This window comes from Nannospalax galili, unplaced genomic scaffold (assembly GCF_000622305.1).
Source record: "Nannospalax galili isolate Female #2095 unplaced genomic scaffold, S.galili_v1.0 scaffold409, whole genome shotgun sequence".
Lineage (NCBI taxonomy): Eukaryota > Metazoa > Chordata > Mammalia > Rodentia > Spalacidae > Nannospalax > Nannospalax galili.
In genome coordinates this window covers 780318-786347 of record NW_008360308.1, presented here as the reverse complement: position 1 = coordinate 786347, position 6030 = coordinate 780318, and the positions used below count along the sequence as shown (strand labels likewise).

Here is a 6030-nt window from a genome sequence, read left to right as displayed (position 1 = left end):
AACATGGAGAAATGGGTAAGAAATCCAAACTCAACCTAAGGAATTTTTGGCAACCCATGGCTGCTGGGAGGGGGAGAGACAGTCTCTTTCAAGGCTGGGACTCTTGGTAGGTCAACCAGGCTTCAGTGGATTGACCCATACTGAAGGACACTTGGGGACACAAATTAGACTCTATAGGCCTTAACACACACAAACACACACACACACATAACTACATTAAATTGAGCAGGGGGCAATAAAGGGAAGTGTTGATAGGGGATGGGCTCTAAATACCATTGAATTATATTGTATGAAAATTGCAAATATTCAATGAAAATGCAGATTTTTGAGAAAAGATGAGGGGGAAAACATAAAATCTTGTATATTAAGTTATACTTTATGAAACATTCATTGTATCACCTTTATTAATCTCATTTTATTCCTTCTTTCCTTAATATGTTAAACTTTACTTTAACTTAACATAACAGAATACCCAATAAAATGCTGAGTATGGTGTCATGTACCATATCTGGAACCTTAGCACTCAGAAGGCTTAGGAGAATTATCAGTTTCAGGAATGCTGTGCTGCACAGCAAAACTCTGAGTCAGTAGGAGGGAAGGCGAAGAAAATGTGGGGGGGGTGAAGGGAAGGGAAGGAAGGGAGGTAAAAGAAAGAAGGAAGGAAAGAGGGGAGAGGGAAGGGATATTTCCCAGACTCCTTTATGACTAGGAGTCTTCTACAGTCTGGATCTTCTATGTCTCCCATAGGTCCATGTATTTAAAACCTTGGTCCCCAGCCTGTGATACTATTGAACAGTAATAGAAGTTTTAAAAGCTGAGGCATAGTGGGTAAGGGGCTATAGGTTGTTAGAGGTGTGTCTTTGAAGAGGATTGTGGGGGTCCTATGTCTTCATCTTCTTTTCCCTTTCATTTCTGGCTGAGAAACAAATGAGCTTCCTTCCACTATAGCTATGCTGATACCTTCAGTTGTCAATGTGACACACCTGGGTGGGGACAACCTCAGTTGAGGAATTGCATCCAATGACTTGGCCTGTGGTCAGATATGTGGGACATTTTCTTGATTGTTGAATGATGTGGGAGGGCTCACTGTGGGCGATGTCACCCCTGGGCAGATGGTCCTGCATTGTATATGAAAGTAGGCTGAGCATGGGTCAGAGGAGCAAACCAGTAAGCAGCTTACCTACATGGTCTTTGTTCCAGGTTCCTGCCCTGTGTTTCTGCTTTGGTTTGTTTCCCTTGATGATGGACTATGACCTGTAAGTTAAATAAACCCTTTCCTCCCCATATTGGTTTTGGTTAGTGTTTTTATCACAGCAATAGGAAATAATGAATATACTCTGTCATCAAGGTCCAGAAGCAATAGGGTCAACCAATCATGGACTGAAATCTCCAAAGTTATGAACCAAAGCAAAACTTTCTTCTTTTTTACATTAATTATCTCAGATATGTTGTAGTAACAGAAGACAAACTAACACAAAATGACCATGTATGGCAGTTGACGGGAATTCTGGCTATCTTAGAAAATAGGTACTCTTCAAGGATGGTGGTTATGGAATGAAGATAGCAGAGCAAGAGGCATGAGGAGAATATGAAAGACCTGGGTCACCAGAAATCATGAGTGTTACCTACTATATACTTTGAAATGCTGACTTCTGAACTCTGGATGTCTCCTGCAATAAAGAAAAATCAATTAGGGGCTGGAAAGATGGCAGTGGTTAAGAGCACTGACTGCTCTTACAGATGACTTTTGTTCAATTCCCAGTACCCACATAGCGGCTAACAATCATCTGTAACTCCAGTTCCAAGGGTTCTGACACCCTCTTCTGACCTCTGTGGACATTGCACGACATGGGTGCACCTACAAACATGCAAGCAATACACCTATACACATTAAATAAAAATAAAAATAAAATTTAAAAAATGAAAAATAAAAAAGAACAATCTCTCAATGCACACAAATGTTATAGTAGTAACCAAAGAGACTAATTTCCTAAAAGACACAATCTGTCCAAATACCATGAGGAAACATACAATGAGGATGGTTCTAGCTCTATTAAATAATTGGATTAATTATCAATAATATTTCCTAATGAGAAAGAACAAATTCCACATGAATTTATTGTCAAAGTCTACCAAACTTTTAAGGAAAAAAATACCAATTTTCTGCAACCTCTTCTAGAACATAGCAAAGGAATACTTCCTAAATTCTTCTATGAGGGCGGAATTTTCCTAAAACTCAAACTAGAAAAATCAATTAAAGAAAATATACTTAAGGACCAATATTTCTCATGAATACAGACAAAAATAACCAATAAAAGCAATTAAAAGCCAACATTGCTTAAAATGAATCATATACCATGACCCATTGAGATTTGTTCCAGACATGCAAGACTAGGTCAACATTCAAGAATCAATTTTTTTCATATCAACAGACAAAAAAGAAAATAGCATATGGTCATACCAATATATCTAAAGTTATTTGACAAAAAAATTCATTTTGTAATACTCCCAGCACTCTAGGAATACAATGGAGCACCCTCAATTTGAATAATAATATCTACAAAGGCCTTAGTGCTAATATCATACTTAAAAAATATTTTGTTATATTTATTTTATGTGTGTGATTGTATTGCCTGCATGTGTGTAAGTGCAACTGTGTCATGGAGGTCAGAAGAAGGCATCAGATTCCCTGGAACTGGAGCTACAGGTGGTTGTTAACCACCATACGGGTGCTGGGAGTTGAACCCGAGTCCTTTTCAAGAGCAGTCAGTGCTGTTAACCACTGAGCCATCTCTCCAGCCTCCATACTTTTTATTTTTTATTTTACTGCAGCATCAGGTTTATTACTCCACAGCAGACACAGCTAGGGTAATCCACCCAGTTGTTCCCCTCCGGGGAGTTCCATTGAGCAATGGACCCACATAAACCTCTGAATGTATTTAGGCTTTTGGGCGTGTTTCCCTCTGAAAATGATAAAGCACTGTGTCCCTCTGTGCCCACCCAATGGCCCACCAGTCCCTGTGGAGAGCGATCGGCTACCTTGGAACTCCGAAATAAATAGAATTGGCATTAGGTAGCGCTGGACGATGGGGGGAGGGACTGGGTAGCCTTGGATGGCAGCACTGTGGGGACAGTCTCAGGTTGAGAGATGGCGGGCACAGTCAGAGCAGAGTCAGGCATCAGGCTGGTCTCCTACAGTTTGTCTTCGAAGTTGTCCAGGACCGGATGCCCTGCTTCAGGCCTTTGCGCTTGTGCATTCCGCCACCCCTGTGGCTGGAGCAGCTGCTGTGCTCAAAGGCGTCTCCAGGCAGAGACTTCCAAGTAGTAGAACATGCACTGCAGGAAGGCCAGGCTGTCGGCTTTGGAAAGCCCCTTGTTGGTGGTGACACCAAAGGACTCCTTGACAGGCCTTTACTATGAACATGGGTGTGTCGGCCCCCTCAGACTCCTCAAACACGTGGCCCTGCTTCCTGTTCAGGACTCCATAGATGCCACCGACCACCTGCTCCAGACACTGGATCTCCACGAGGTAGATGGGCTCCATGAGGTGGGGCTGTGAGGTCAACACACTGGCATTGGGGCCACAGCAGGCTATGGGATGATCTGGCCACTACCACAGTGGATGGCATCAGCGTGCTGGGTCACATCATGGACATCGAAGCTCACACCATGCATGTTTGCCTCACAGAGTGCACCCTCCTTAGTGGCCCACTGGAAGCTGGCCACCATGCTCTCCTTGATTTCACTGAGGTAATATATACCCTTGGTGATGTCAGTGAGGGTGTTCAGGCCATGCCATCCAGCCCAAAGCACCAAATCTTGCAGTCCTCAGCCACATCCCACTCGTATTCTCAGCCAGGTAACACACACGTGCCTTAAGCTCCTGGTGGGCAGACACCTCGCCCTTGTCGATGTCCTCAGCAAGGCCATCAGTGAAGGGCCCGACTTTCATGCAGAGCTGGTTGTGTTTGTTGGGGGACTTGGACAGGAATAGCAGGTTTGACTCCTTGCTTGCTGTCTCCAGGTAGGACACTGTGGGGCCTTACCTAATGGGGATGCAGGAGTGTTCTTCCTCCAGGTCTTTGAGGTAGATCTCCAGATGCTGCAGCATGGCTGTGCCTGCAGTGAGACTCCTTGAAGATACACTGCACCACCGGGTTGGCCAGCCACTTGAGCCCCTCCATCAGCTTCGGCAGGCAGGGTTCTTGGCTTCCAAGGCCACCCTGACAACAGGGATGATGTTGAACTGAATTTCATCACATGCATGTTGTGTGCTTGAAGGTGGTGATGGTGCTTTTCTTCACCAGAAAATGTTCCAAACCCACGAGCCCCACCATGTTGCCACAGGACACATCCTCTGTAGTGGCCCATCAGCAGGATGGTTCTCTGCATGGGCTTTAGGTATAGGTCCTCCTTCTTCCCTGGAGTGTAGTTGGGGCCCATAATGCAGACCTCCAGGCCTGTGGACACCACCCCCCGGAACACGCACTCAAAGGCATAGAAGTGCCCCTTGTCAGAGGTCACACCATCTTGGAGATGTAGGTCTTCAAGGGACGTTTCGGGGTCACAGCTTTTGATGCCCATGGCAGCCTCATCATCTGGCTGCCCCTCATAGAACAACTCACAGTGGTACTTCTGTGCGGTGACTAGTAAAGGCAAGTGGATGGTGATCATCTCTAGCAACGACCCCAGGCTGGCAGCCAGCGGTGCATCACAGCCTTTAGCAGAGGCTTGCCCCTATTTGCCCTTGTCCTCACAGTCTAGCTTGATGTCCAGCTTCTCAATCAGCTTGATGTCTCCTCCTTCTTGAAGTTCATGATGGCATCGAAAATCTTGAAGAGGGGTCAAGGATGAACTGGCAGAAAGTGCACCGTAGCTTCTTGCTGTTGGCATTCTTGCTGAACTTGTGGTTGGCTGTGTTGAAGTACTGGTTCCCCCACAGCCTCTTCATCATGTCCTCTACTTTCTTGGCACATTCGGCAGGCCCCAGCTGGCACTTGCCCTTGGTGGCCAACTTGGTGGCAAATGTCTCTGCAAACTGCTTCAGGGTGAAGGCCTAGCCTTGCAGGCCAGAGTCAAAGTCCATGATGCCCAGGACAGGGTTGATCCTGATGCTGACCATGGGTCCACTCTCCCTTGAGGTAGGTGGAGATGATGATGTTCACATTCTCTACAATGTGCTGGAAGGTGTGGTAGAGCGCCTCAGGTTCCAGCTGCAGCTCCAGCAGTGCGTGGTCCATCTTGTTCATCATCAGCACTGGCTTGATGCACTCAGTGATGGCCTGTTGCAGCACCGTCTCCGTTTGCAGGCATGTGCTGGACACATAGTCCACCATGACCAGAGCACCATCCTTGATGTGAGTCACCCATCACCACAGAGAAGTCAACGTGGCCCAAGGAGTCAGTGAGGTTGATGTGGAAGCTGACCTGTCCTTGCTCTGCTTGATGAAGTTCAGGTTGTTCAGGGCGGTGGACTTGATGGTGATACAGCTCTCCTGCTCCTCCTTGTGTCTGTGAAGCCCGTGCCTGCTGTACACACCAGTGAATCTGTCAGCATGTACTTGATATGGTCCATGTGTGTGATGAGACACGTTCTGGATGTTGGCCTTCTTGTCCTTGGTGGCTCAGATCTGATCTACTATAAAGTTCACCATGGTGGCAATGGACTCTCCCTAGCAAAGGCAAAGAGTGAGGAGTGCCAACGATGTGAGCGAGGGTGGCAGAAGAGCACTGATATCATACTTAAGTGTCAGAAACTCAAAGTGTTCACCCAGAATTGGAAACAGACAAATATATATCCTTTCAAATCCTTTTCATTGTTATCCTGGAAATCCTGGCTAATGTGGTATGCATGATAAGGAAATGAAAGGCCTACAAACTTGGAAGAACACAAATATGTTCATGGATGGCATGGCTTAATCTTTAAGAAAATCTTAAAGAATTAAATAAAAGCTTCCTAGAACAAATAAGTGATTCTAGCAAGATTGTAGGTTCCAAGGGTAACGTACAAAATTCACTTTCATATATATA

General features: G+C 45.5%; 1 pseudogene across 1 annotated transcript; it reads right to left on the bottom strand.

Annotated features, from left to right (window-relative positions):
- Positions 1–3192: 3192 nt before the first annotated feature.
- LOC103726804 lies at positions 3193–5654 on the bottom strand (annotated as a pseudogene). The gene has a single exon (XR_001872214.1). The product of XR_001872214.1 is annotated as an elongation factor 2 pseudogene (transcript).
- Positions 5655–6030: the final 376 nt, after the last annotated feature.